The sequence below is a fragment of the Cynara cardunculus genome, unplaced genomic scaffold (assembly GCF_001531365.2).
Source record: "Cynara cardunculus var. scolymus isolate 2C unplaced genomic scaffold, CcrdV1 Un_Scaffold_4347, whole genome shotgun sequence".
NCBI classification, from domain to species: Eukaryota; Viridiplantae; Streptophyta; class Magnoliopsida; order Asterales; family Asteraceae; genus Cynara; species Cynara cardunculus.
Genome location: NW_020201851.1, coordinates 28,968 through 41,956, shown reverse-complemented (window position 1 = coordinate 41,956; position 12,989 = coordinate 28,968). Strand labels below are relative to the sequence as shown.

Sequence of the window (12,989 nt, the reverse complement as noted above, 5' to 3'; positions counted from 1 at the left end):
TGGCAAATGATCTTCCCATGTGTAATGTTTGGTATAATTATTTTTTATTTAAAAATGTTGAGAGTGTTTATATATATAATGAAGGTGGAGGTATGTAAACTCTATTAGTGGCAAATGATCTTCCCAGTCAATTTCTTGCCAATAAAATTGTTTGCAAAATGAGAAGAAGAAAGGTAACCCCAGTTATCATTATTCTAGCACGGTACATCGCAATAAGACTCTTTTTCCTTAGATTCTCTTAGATGCATAACCTTCTGACAGATTTAACACGCTCCTACCTAACAGAAGAATGTCTCTTCCTAACACAAGAATGCCTCAAAGCTGTTAGAAGGTCATGCATCAAAAAGATATTCTAGTTTGTCCTAAAATAGGTGTCCATGTTTTCTAGTTTGTCCTAATATAAGTATCGACTTTCCAATTCTACCTTTAACTATGAGATGGAGAAATTCATCACTCCCTCTGTTATTAAGGATAAAATTGTCATTTAGTTAATTAAAAAGTATAATAATTACGCACTTCTAAAACTTATGGACATTTATTTTGGGACTAAGGAAGTATCTAATATCTATAACTATGTTATGTGTGGACGATATGTTCAGATTATCATATACATCTTAAGAGTATTGACTAGTTACTACACATTGAATAACTTCATATAACCTTTTTAAGTACTCCCCCGTTCTAAGTTATTTGTCCATATCAACTTTCCGGCCCATTTCACATTATATGTGCACTTTGCACTTTAAAAACTATATACTTACCTCACTTTTCCAAGAACTTTTCTTTTTAAGCTACTTTATCTTTATAATCTCTACATTGTTCAGGGATGTCACTCACACACTGACAATTATATTATCGCATAAAATATCATGGAATATCGACAAAAAGTTTAAAAGGTAGGAAACCAAAGGTTCTCGGTAGTTGATACAGAAGATGATCTGTTGTAACGCACCTCTGCCATGCCAGACCAGAATAACGACACCTCTTTCGACTGTGTAAGTTCCACGTCCTTTATCTGTTTCTTTAACTTCTCTTGGATGCCTTTTTGTACGTATTAAAACAATAAGAAACATGGTTTCGTTAAACAGGTGAATAATTGAATTTTTCAAAGGTCATATCCGTGGATGAGTTTATATCATGTCATCAACATAATATTGGAGCCAGGTGATGGTAATCATGCGAAAAAAGAGGAATGATACAATAACCAGTTACTTAGAAATGTGGTACACAAAGAAGTGAAGGTTAAAGTATCCATTTTTTACCTTGTAACTGTAAAAGAAGAAGAGACTGAATGTATTTCCCATTTATTTTTCTTGAACCTGCTGGAATGCCATAACTAACGATTTCTTTTGCCATATTTAATAATGCCTGCAGAGAGAAGGCGATACATCAACAACGAGCTCCTACGGCCAGCTCTGAAGTCTTGGCTAAAAAATGTGAAATGCTGCTAAATTTGTATATGAAAATTCACAATATTCGAGTTTTGAATGGTACTAGAATAATGGTCATGTTAAGTGTTGACTGATAATTTGGGAATCGAATAACATGATGGTCTTTTGACACCCATAACCACTTGATCAGTCTTTTAGCATCGGATAGTAGACCAGTAACATTCATGTTTTTCTTATTTTCCAACCATCAGCAAAATAAGCAGGCATCCAACAATGCTGAATCATTATTACAAGGCTAATAAAGATCACCAATCAACCGGAATAAATGGTCAATAAGATTCCAAGMTCCTTATACTTATGTTCACCAAATCACCATCAATATAACCTCRTCGTAAAGAGCTGCTACCTAAATCTCAGTGTCACAGCTAAACCAACTGAGGTTTATTAGCACAGACTGGATTCAAGATGATGGGTGCAGTTGCAACATGGATATGAGCCCATTCTGCACTCATTCTGTACTTCTTAAAGTACATAACTWGACCAGATGGCATGAGATTGATGCGGTCTAACTGGAATTACATGTTAGGCATCTCAATCGGCACCTAAATCTAAGGTGAATAGAGGAAAAGCAATGGCTCAAATGAATGATAAAGTGACTATCATCATCAGAATTTATATCACAAGCAAGTGTAAGCAAAGTGTTATCCGAGGTGGGATGAGATGAATGCAGTAATGCATGGGATGAGTGAATATCAGCATACAGTAAAGCYAGTTTATGAAAATRACCCTTACTTWACAATCACAAAAAAGCAATTGAAACTATCCAAATCCACAAACTAAACTGAAAACAAAAGCGGTCTACAGATTGCAGTTGGACAGGTTAGAATTCTACTGATAACCCCCAAATAATCAAGTTCACKAGCCGGGGTTTGTTTACTAAAGAGAGAGGGAAAATACCTATGATCTCAGTAAAATAGTATGTGATGGCAGAAGAAACAGAAAATACAGGTAAAAAATTGTTGCCAACACCTTCTATAAGGGCAAGATTTCAACTGTAAAGGGGATTGAATAATATCGAGCAGCTGTGAAGGGAAGTGGCTGTTAATGATGAGTTGATGCTAAGAGATGGGATCATAACCATATTGGTCCTTCACAATTGAGTACTTCCAGAAATAATCAAATAAGTACCACATTGCATATGTTCTTTCATGTACTGGAGATTCCTTATGGCACCAAGAGTACACATAACGTAAATCGCACAATTATACTACAATTGTTTCAAGTAATAATTCAATTCACAATGACAAAGATACAAAGTCACACAAAAAATTAAGCAAAATYGAAWATGTAAAGCCATACTATCTATTKAAGTAAACATACAATGAGAAATTCATTTACCAAACTCAAGAACACAATGGAGTTAATGAGCATAACCTGAAGCTCAAGTTCAGTGATAGCAAGTTCACTTTTAAATTGAGTGAAAGCATCTTCCCTTACAAGCAACTGCAAATAAAGGTAAATTCAATTATCAGTCAAATGAGTTCCTCTTGCAACAAAATCCAGTAGCTATCTTCGATCTTATTTCCTACAACTTGTCTTAATTACTCAAAAAGTTGTCCAATATCTAAAAGAAACTTCAGCTTGAACCAACTCAGAGAGACTAATGGAGGCAACATAAACTGCAGAGAGACAAGGATGGAGAAAATAGTTATAGCTTGCTTCTGTCCTTGGTCAATTTTGGAATGACGCTGTTCATACACAACATTTGCTCTTCATTTTAATTAGCACATTTCTCACCTATTTGAACTTCCATATGTGTGTGGTGATGTGTATATGTGATACCAATGACTTATTACCATTCAATGACTCTTCCTGAAGATAAAAAGGTGGGTTGTGAAATTTTTCAACAAGGAGAAAAATTTGGAGAAGTCTGCAGTATCTGTGTCAGAACGTCCTCCAGAATTGAAGCCAACAATGCAGAAGTGCACCCATCTGGCATCTCCAGAAGAGACTTGACAACTATAAGGAGGGGGAGTCGGCTGGAGACACCACCCACCCTTAATATTATATATATAAATTTTGGTCTAGATGAAAAAGTTTACACACTCTCTTTAAGAGGAAAGTCTCCTTTTGTTCATCATCTGGAATGGCAGAAAGAAGAAGAAGAGAATTCAAAACTCGAATTTCTGTTTCAAGGTGAGTGTATTACACTTTTAAGTATAATTGCTTGTACGCAATTCATTGCTATTTGCTCTATTATGGATCTTGAAATATATTGTGCGGACTTCATCCTAAACCGAAAAAGTGGTGTCCGGAATTTACCTTAAACCGATTGAGTGTTTTCCGGATTACCCCTAAACCGGACAGGGGGCATCCGGATATGCCCTAAACCGCCCAAGAGGCCATCGGATTCTCCTTAAACCAGGTGAAAGATGACCGGATATCTCTTAAACCGGACAAAGGGTGACCGAATATTCCTGTAAATCGGACAAGTATCGATCGGGGTTCTACCTAAACCGCTCAGAGGTCACTCAATATAACTAAATCGCTCAAAGCTTCCTAGTGTTGTCCGTATTAGATCTCCGTATGATTGTCCGGATTACACAACCGGCTATTTCTAGCTTGAAACTCCTTCTGATTTAAACTTGCTTACCCTGAGAGAGATGAAATGGCGGTGTAACCGCGAGAGAGATGTAATGGCGACGTAACCGCGAGAGAGATGTAATGGCGGTGTAACCGCGAGAGAGATGAAATGGCGGTGTAACCGCAAGAGAGATGAAATGATGGTGTAACCGCGAGAGAGATGTAATGGCGGTGTAACCACGAGAAAAATAAATAAATGTTTGTATCTATACAGGTTTGATTCTAAACTACTAAGTTTGGAAGATATGTTATTTGTATGAGATTTGTACTCACTAGACCTTTTGGGTCTAATGCTCAGTTGTTGGACTAACCGGTTTTGCAGGTCAACATACCTCGCAGGATGGATAATGGCAAGAGAAAAGTGTAGAAATGATAAAATTTAGTTGTTCCCAATTGTATTGAAGAAAGTTTTTGTTAGTTCGTATTTTGTAAACAATATTACATTATGTGTTATGAGTAACATCATATGGATTATCTGTATGTGGAAATTGTGGGTCATTACAGCTGGTATCAGAGCCTTAGTTTAAGGGATTGGGTATTTGCGAAATACTTAGACTTAAACTAGAGGTGTGGAAGTTATGATAATAGGTTTCATTGGGACTATGAACATGGGGAATATGTTATAGCTGAACCTATTATGAGAAAAATAGATTATATATGACTGATATAATCTAAGTTATGGATACACTTGAGGATAAACGTGTTATTATGTTTTGATTATGTGAATAATCATATGTGTTTAAATGTACAGAAAGAGACATACACTGAAAATGGCAGATAATCCAAATCAATCGGAAAGGTCCTCTATCGGTTATGGAAGAGGTCGGTGAAGAAGAAACGTAACACAAGAAGAGGACCTATAACATGTAATAACAATAGAAACGCGAATTCGCAGCAGAGGTCGAGGAAGAGGTAGAGGTACTAAACAAGAACAGGAATTGTCGGTCCAAGAAAGTTCAATGTCTGGTCGTGGTAGAGGAAGAGCAAGGGGTGAACACAATGTTCCTGATCCCGGATTTATTACCCAGGAAATGCTGGCAGTAGAGTTGGGAAAGTTCCAAGAAAATTTGGTGAACTTGTTGGGACATACAGCCCAAAATAATCCAGAAGTAGTAAGAAATCCCGATTATCAAGAGGAAGCCGGAGCTAGTACCCCGATAACTGGTACATCTGTACCCCTTACTTTGTCCTCAGTACAGAAAGGAGGAGATTACAGAAAGGAGGAGATATCAAGTTGTTTCTTGCCTGTAAACCTCCTAAATTTTCTTGGGAGCGTGACCCTGTTAAAGCCATGTGCTGGCTTAAAAAGATAGAGTTGAGTCTGCAAATTAGTAAAAGTGCAAAAGAGGACAAAGTCATGTTGTTGTATCCCGTCTGAGGTCAAGTGCTTTGTACTGGTGGGAAGTTCTGTCAAGTTCAGATCCAAACATTTTGAAAACTATGTTATGGGAAGAATTTGTGGTCAAGTTCAAAATACAGTATTGTCCTGAAGCGGCAGTACGAAAGTTAGAAGATCATTTTTCTTCGTCTTGAACAACGAAACTTGTCAGTTCGCCAGTATACAGAAGTTTTCATGGAACAATCTCAGTTTGCTAATAGCCTATATCATATCTGAAAATAGTAAGGTAAGAAAGTATATCTGGGGTTTGGAGGCAAATCTTCGGAAGTATGTGATATCCAAGAATCCGACAACGTTTCAAGCAGCAGTTGATGCTGCTGAAATATTGGAGCAAGACATTAACTGCAACCACAAGAAAAGGTTGGTGAGAAAAGAAAGGGGGAGGCTACAATGACTGATTTTCGTAGACCGAGGTTTATGGAAAATTAGAATCGACTAGTCCCAAGGTTTGCTGATAAGGCATGTACCCGATATCACAAAATACATAAGGGAAACTGCAATACAAAGTCACGAGTATGTTTTAAATGTCAGGAACCATGACATATAGCTCGAGACTCTCATGTAACACGGAGATGTTTTACTTGTAATTCATCTCAACGTGTAAACGTTGATTTTCCGCAAGCGAAGGGACGAGGTTCTGGTTTTGCTGGAGGTCGAGGATCTGGATATTCTGGGGGCCGAGGATCTGGTTATGTGCCAACAGGTCATGGGCAAATGGATAATCGTGTTAACCCAAGTGGTTGGGGAGGGATAAGACATGGAGAGTCAAATACTAAAGGGAGAGCCTTTTAGATGACGAGAGGCGAGGCGGAAGAGCACCCTGAAGTGGTGACAGGTACATTCCTTGTTAATTCAGTATGTGCCAAAGTTTTATTTGACTCGGGTGCAAATCGTTCTTTTGTGTCACCATCGTTTGTTAATTGCGCACATTTAGAATCTAAAGCTTTAAGTGAGGATCTAATTGTGGAAACAGCAAACGATAGTGAAGTTTCGATTAAGAAAAGAATAGATGAATGTTTCATAAGTATAGAAGAATGTGAGGTGCCTATACAACTATTTCCTTTGCCTTTAAGGGACTTTGATACAATTATAGGCATGGATTGGTTAGCTAAAAACCAAGCAAACATAGTTTGTGATGAGAAAATGATCCATATAGACTTACCGGAAAAAGGAAAAGTTGTGATTTATGGGGATCGATGGGATCGTTATTCTGTTTTAAAGGCTCGAAAGTATATTCAGAAGGGATGTGTTAGTTTTCTTGCATATGCTATAGATATGAAGAAATAAAAGGGAAACATGGAAGATATCTCAATCATGAGAGAATTTCCTGAAGTGTTTCTAGAAGATTTGATAAGTCTACCTCTAGATCGAACGATAGAATTTCAAATTGAATTACTTCCTGGAGCAGCACCTGTTGCACGTGCACCGTATAGATTAGCTCCTTCTGAGTTAAAGGAGTTAATGTCTCAATTAAAGAATTGTTGGATAAAGGTTTTATCCGACCAAGTACTTCCCCGTGGGGTGCACCGGTACTTTTTGAGAAAAAAGAAAGATGGATCAATGAGAATGTGCATTGATTACCGGGAGTTGAATAAATTGACAATCAAGAATAAGTATCCTCTCCCAAGAATTGATGATTTGTTTGATCAATTGGTTGGGGCTACTTATTTTTCAAAAATTGATTTACGGTCCGGTTATCATCAATTAAAGATTCGGAATGAAGATGTGTCGAAAACAGCATTCCATACACGTTATGGTCATTACGAATTTCTGGTTATGCCATTTGGACTCACAAATGCGCCTGCAACCTTTATGGACATGATGAATAGGGTATGTCATCCCTATCTTGATAAATTTGTGATTGTCTTATTGATGATATTTTGATATATTCTCGGTCGGAAGAAGAGCATGCACATCATTTGGGATTACTTCTGGAATTGTTGAAACAAGAGAAATTGTATGCCAAGATGTCAAAGTGTGAATTTTGGCTGCGAGAAGTTCAGTTTTTGGGACATGTTATCTCAAAAGAAGGCATTAAAGTAGATCCACTCAAGATTGAAGCCATTGAAAGGTGGGAAGCCCCAAAGACTCCAATTGAAATCAGAAGTTTTCTTGGATTGGCTGGGTATTATCGTAAGTTTATACAAGATTTATCTCGTATAGCTACTCCGTTAACAAACTGACCAAGAAGAATGTGAAATATGAGTGGAATGAAGCACAAGCCCAGGCCTTTAAGATGTTAAAGGATAAGTTATGTAGTGCACCAATTCTATCTTTGCCAGATGGAATGGAAGATTTTGTGGTATATAGTGACGCATCAAAGATGGGTTTGGGTTGTGTACTAATGCAACGTGGAAAGATAATAGCCTATGCTTCCAGACAGTTAAAAGATCATGAAAGACAATATCCTACTCATGATATGGAATTGGCGGCGGTTCGCTTTAAAAATATATAGGCACTATCTATACGGAACGAAATGTCAAATTTTTACTGATCATAAGAGCTTACAACAACTGTTCCATCAGAAAGAATTGAATATGCATCAGAGACGATGATTGGAACTAGTTAGTGATTATGATTGTGAAATTTTGTATCATCCAGGAAAAGCAAATGTAGTGGCCGATGCGTTAAGCCGACAAGAGAAAAGTGGAACTATCAAATCTATAGCTCTACGAGTTGAGTTACTACCAAGTATTCAAGAAGAATTACGAGAGTTTCAACATGAGGCCAAGAAGGAAGACAAGATTAAACAGGAAAGATTGGGTGGATTAATATCTGATATGGTGAGAGATGACAGAAAATTCTAGAAATTCGGGAACAGAATTTGGGTACCATGCTATGGTGATCTCAGGAAACGTATTTTGGGTGAGGCTCATAAGTCACGTTTTGCAATTCATCCAGGTACAAATAAAATGTAACGGGATTTGAAGCAACACTATTGGTGGCCAGGTATGAAGAARGATATWGCTAAKCATGTTGAGCAATGCCTAACATGTCTTCAGGTAAAGATTGAACACCAAYGCCCTTWTGGTAAGTTGCAATCTTTAGAAATTCCAGTGTGGAAGTGGGATCACATCACTATGAATTTCATTACCAAATTGCCTAGAACATCAAAGGATTATGATGCTATATGGGTGATAATAGATCGGTTATCCAAATATGCACACTTCTTACCTATGAAAGAGTCATATTCAATGGAGAGATTGGCAAAATTATACATTGATGAGGTAGTGACACGTCATGGTGTTCCTCTATCAATTGCTTCTGATATAGATAATCAGTTCACTTCTGTATTTTGGAAGAGCTTCGAAAGGGAAATGGGTTCGCAAATTAAGCTAAGTACAACATATCACCCTCAAACAGATGGACAAAGTGAACGAACTATCCAAACGTTAGAAGATATGCTTAGAGCGTGTGTAATTGATTTTGGAGGATCATGGATAGTCATTTGGCTCTGGTAGAATTTGCATACAATAATAGCTACCATTCAAGTATTCAAGCAGCACCTTTCGAGGTTCTATATGGATGAAAATGTCGAACTCCTTTGTGTTGGAACCAAATAGGTGAAAAACAGTTAGTTGGGCCTGAGTTAGTTCAGCAAATTGCAGATAAAATTGGAGTAATACGGGAATGAATGAAAACGGCACAAGACAGACAAAGAAGTTATTCAGAGAAACGTCGGAAGCCGATTGAGTTTCAAGTGGGTGATAGAGTGATGTTAAAGGTATCACCTTGGAAAGGAATGGTCCGTTTTGGGAAAAAGGGAAAATTAAGTCCAAGGTATGTTGGACCATTCCCTATTATTGGAAGGGTTGGGGAGGAGGCCTACAAGCTAGAACTTCCTTTAGAGTTAAGCGGAATCCATGACACGTTTCATGTGTCAAATTTAAGGAAATGTCTAATAAGCCCGGATGTGGCAGTACCGTTACCCGAAATTAAGGTGGATGAAAGATTGTGCTTTAAAGAAATCCCTGAACAAATTACCGACTTCAAAGTAAAGAAGTTGTGAAACAAAGAGGTTGCATTAGTAAAGGTTCAGTGGCGTTATCACAAGGGACCAGACGCCACTTGGGAATCAGAGTCTGAAATGCGAATGAAGTATCCCTACCTTTTTGCTTAAATGGAATTCCGAGACGGAATTCTTTTAAGGAGGGAATGTTGTAATGTTTGGTATAATTATTTTTGATTTAAAAATGTTGAGAGTGTTTATATATATATATATAATGAAGGTGGAGGTATGTAAAGGGGAATTATTATTTTTAAATAAAATATTGTTGTAAGGAGGGGGAGTCGGTTGGAGACACTGCCCACCTAATTCCCTTAATGTTATATATAGAAATTTTGGTCTAGATGAAAAGTTTACACACTCTCTTTAAGAGGAAAGTCTCCTTTTGTTCATCATCTGGATTGGCAAAAAGAAGAAGAAGAGAATTCAAAACTCAAATTAACCGATCGAGTGTTGTCCGGATTACCCCTAAACCGGACAGGGGGAATCCGGATATGCCCTAAATCGCCCAAGAGGCCATCGGATTCTCCTTAAACCGGGTGAAGGGTGATCGGATATCTCTTAAACTGGACAAAGGGTGACCAGATATTCCCCTAAACCGGACAAGTATCGATCGGGGTTCTACCTAAACCACTCAAAGGTCACTCGATATAACTAAATCGCTCAAAGCTTCCTAGTGTTGTCCGGATTAGATATCTGAACAATGTTGTCCGGATTAGATCTCCGGATGATTGTCCGGATTACACACCCGGCTATTTCTAGCTTGAAACTCCTTCTTATTTTAACTTGCTTACCGCGAGAGAGATGAAATGGCGGTGTAACCGCGAGAGAGATGTAATGGCGGTGTAACGAGAGAGATAAAATGACGGTGTAACCGCGAGAGAGATGTATGCGGTGTTACCGCGAGAGAGATGTAATGGTGGTGTAACCGCGAGAGAGAAGAAATGGCGGTGTAACCGCGAGAGAGATGTAATGGCAATTTAACTGCGAGAGAGATGTAATGGCGGTGTAACCGCGAGAGAGATGTAATGGCGGTGTAACCGCGAAAAATAGATAAATGTTTGTATCTATACAGGTTTGATTCTAAACTAATAAGTTTGGAAGATATGTTATTTGTATGAGATTTGTACACTCACTAGACCTTTTGGGTCTAACGCTCAGTTGTTGGACTAACCGGTTTTGCAGGTCAACATACCTCGTAGGATAAAGGCAAGGGAAAAGTGTAGAAATGATAAAATTTAGTTGTTCCCAAAAGTATTGAAGAAAGTTTTTGTTAGTCTGTATTTTGTAAACAATATTACATTCGGTGTTATGAGTAACATCATGTGGATTATCTGTATGTGAAAATTGTGGGTCGTTACACCATGATCCCCCGAAGTCAACGATACAGCTTCTCAACATATCTTCGAGTGTCTGGATAGTTGTTTCACTTTGCCCGTCTGTTTGCGAATGATAGGCTGTACTTAACCGAATTTCAGACCCTAGAGCTTTCTACAAACTTTCCCAGAACTTGGAGGTGAAACTGCTATCACTATCAGAAACAATAGATAGTGGAACACCGTGCCTGGTTACACTTTCTTTGATATAAACATGAGCCAGCTTCTCTAAAGAGTAATTTTCTCTTATAGGTAGAAAATGTGTTGATTTAGATAGGCGATCAACAATTACCCAGATCGCGTCATACCCCTTTGGAGTTCGAAGTAACTTCATAACGAAATCCATCGTAATGTGATCCCATTTCCACACAGGAATCTCCAAAGATTGAAGACTTCCATATGGTTTCTGATGCTCGATCTTAACCTGTAGACACGTTAAACATTGTTCCACATATCTAGCTATATCTTTCTTCAATCTGGGCCACCAATAAAAAGATTTCAGATCCTTGTACATCTTATTAGTACCTTGATGAATAGAGTATCGGGACTTATGGATTTTGTACAAAATAACTTTTTGGATATCCCCAAAGCTTGGTACCCAAATTCACCCTTGAAAGCATATAATTTCTTTGTCGTTTGGTTCCAAGGTTGAAATCATCTTACCCAACCTTTCTGACTTGATAAGATCTTCTTTCATAGCTTCCTTCTGACATCTTAGAATTTCTTTATGGATATCAGGGACTAAACTTATTCTCATTGCCATAGTTTTAATAGTCCCACTCCTTTCTTTTCTGCTTAAAGTGTCAGCTACCACGTTGGCTTTTCCTGGGTGGTAAAGGATTTCACAATCATAATCATTAACAAGTTCAATCCACCGACGTTGTCGCATATCTAAATCTTTCTGGTTGAACAGATGTTGTTGACTCTTGTGATCTGTATAAATCTGGCACTTTGTCCCTAGAAGATAATGCCTCCATATTTTTAGAGCAAACACCACTGCGGCTAACTCCATATCATGAGATGGATACTGCTTCTCATGATCTTTTAATTGTCTTGATGCATAAGAAAGTACCTTTCCCCTTTGCATTAGAACACATCCCAACCCTAATTTTGAAGCATCACTGTATACCACAAAATTTTCGGATCCATCAGGTAGGGTTAACACCGGCGCACTACAGAGGTGATCCTTTAATAGTTGGAAGGCTTCTTGTTGTTCTCTTTATATCTGAAACTTAACATATTTCCGAGTCAATTTGGTCAATGGCACTACTATTTTGGAAAAGTCCTGAATGAACTTACGGTAGTAGCCTGCCAGTCCCAAAAAGCGTCGGACTTCAGAAGGAGTCTTTGGAGCTTCCCACCTTTCAACTGCTTTGATTTTTGCTGGATCTACTTTTACCCCTGCTTCTGAGATAACGTGACCCAAGAATTGGACTTCCAGAACTCACACTTGGACAGCTTGGCATACAACTTTTCTCTTTTTAACAATTCCAGTATCAAGCGAAGATATTCCGCGTGTTCCTCTTTGGTTTTAGAGTATATAAGAATATCATCGATAAATACAATGACGAATTTATCAAGGTATTTCTTACATACCTTATTCATTAAATTCATAAAAGATGCGGGCGCATTAGTTAAGCCGAATGGCATAACTAGAAATTCATGATGCCCATGCCTGGTTCGAAATGCTGTTGTAGCAACGTCTTCCTCCTTGACTTTAAGCTGATTATATCCCGACCTTAAATCGATTTTGGAGAAATAACTTGCTCCTACCAGTTGATCAAACAAGTCATCAATCCTTGGCAGAGGATACTTATTCTTGATTGTCAATTTATTCAATTCTCGATAATCTATACACATTCGCATAGATCTATCCTTCTTCTTAACAAATAAGACCGGAGCACCCCAAGGTGAAGTGCTGGGTCTAATGAATCCTTTATCAGTCAGATCCTTCAACTGAGTAACCAACTCTTTCAACTCTTTCTATCCACTGGTGCTGCCCCAGGTATAAGATCAATTCGAAATTCGATGACTCGATCTGGAGGTAACCCAGACAAATCCTCTTGAAAGACTTCTAGGTATTTATTAACAATTGGAATCAATTCCTCTTTTCTTTTCTCTTTCTTTGTATCAATAACATATGCTAAACACCCCTAACATCCCTTCCGAGTAGA

General features: G+C 38.0%; 1 long non-coding RNA gene across 1 annotated transcript; it reads right to left on the bottom strand.

Moving 5' to 3' along the window:
- Positions 1-954: 954 nt before the first annotated feature.
- On the bottom strand, positions 955-2,891 carry LOC112504007. Its single transcript, XR_003068118.1, has 3 exons — positions 2,826-2,891; positions 1,263-1,368; positions 955-1,041 (listed from the first exon to the last, which is right to left on the bottom strand). It is a non-coding gene; the product is annotated as an uncharacterized LOC112504007 (long non-coding RNA).
- Positions 2,892-12,989: the final 10,098 nt, after the last annotated feature.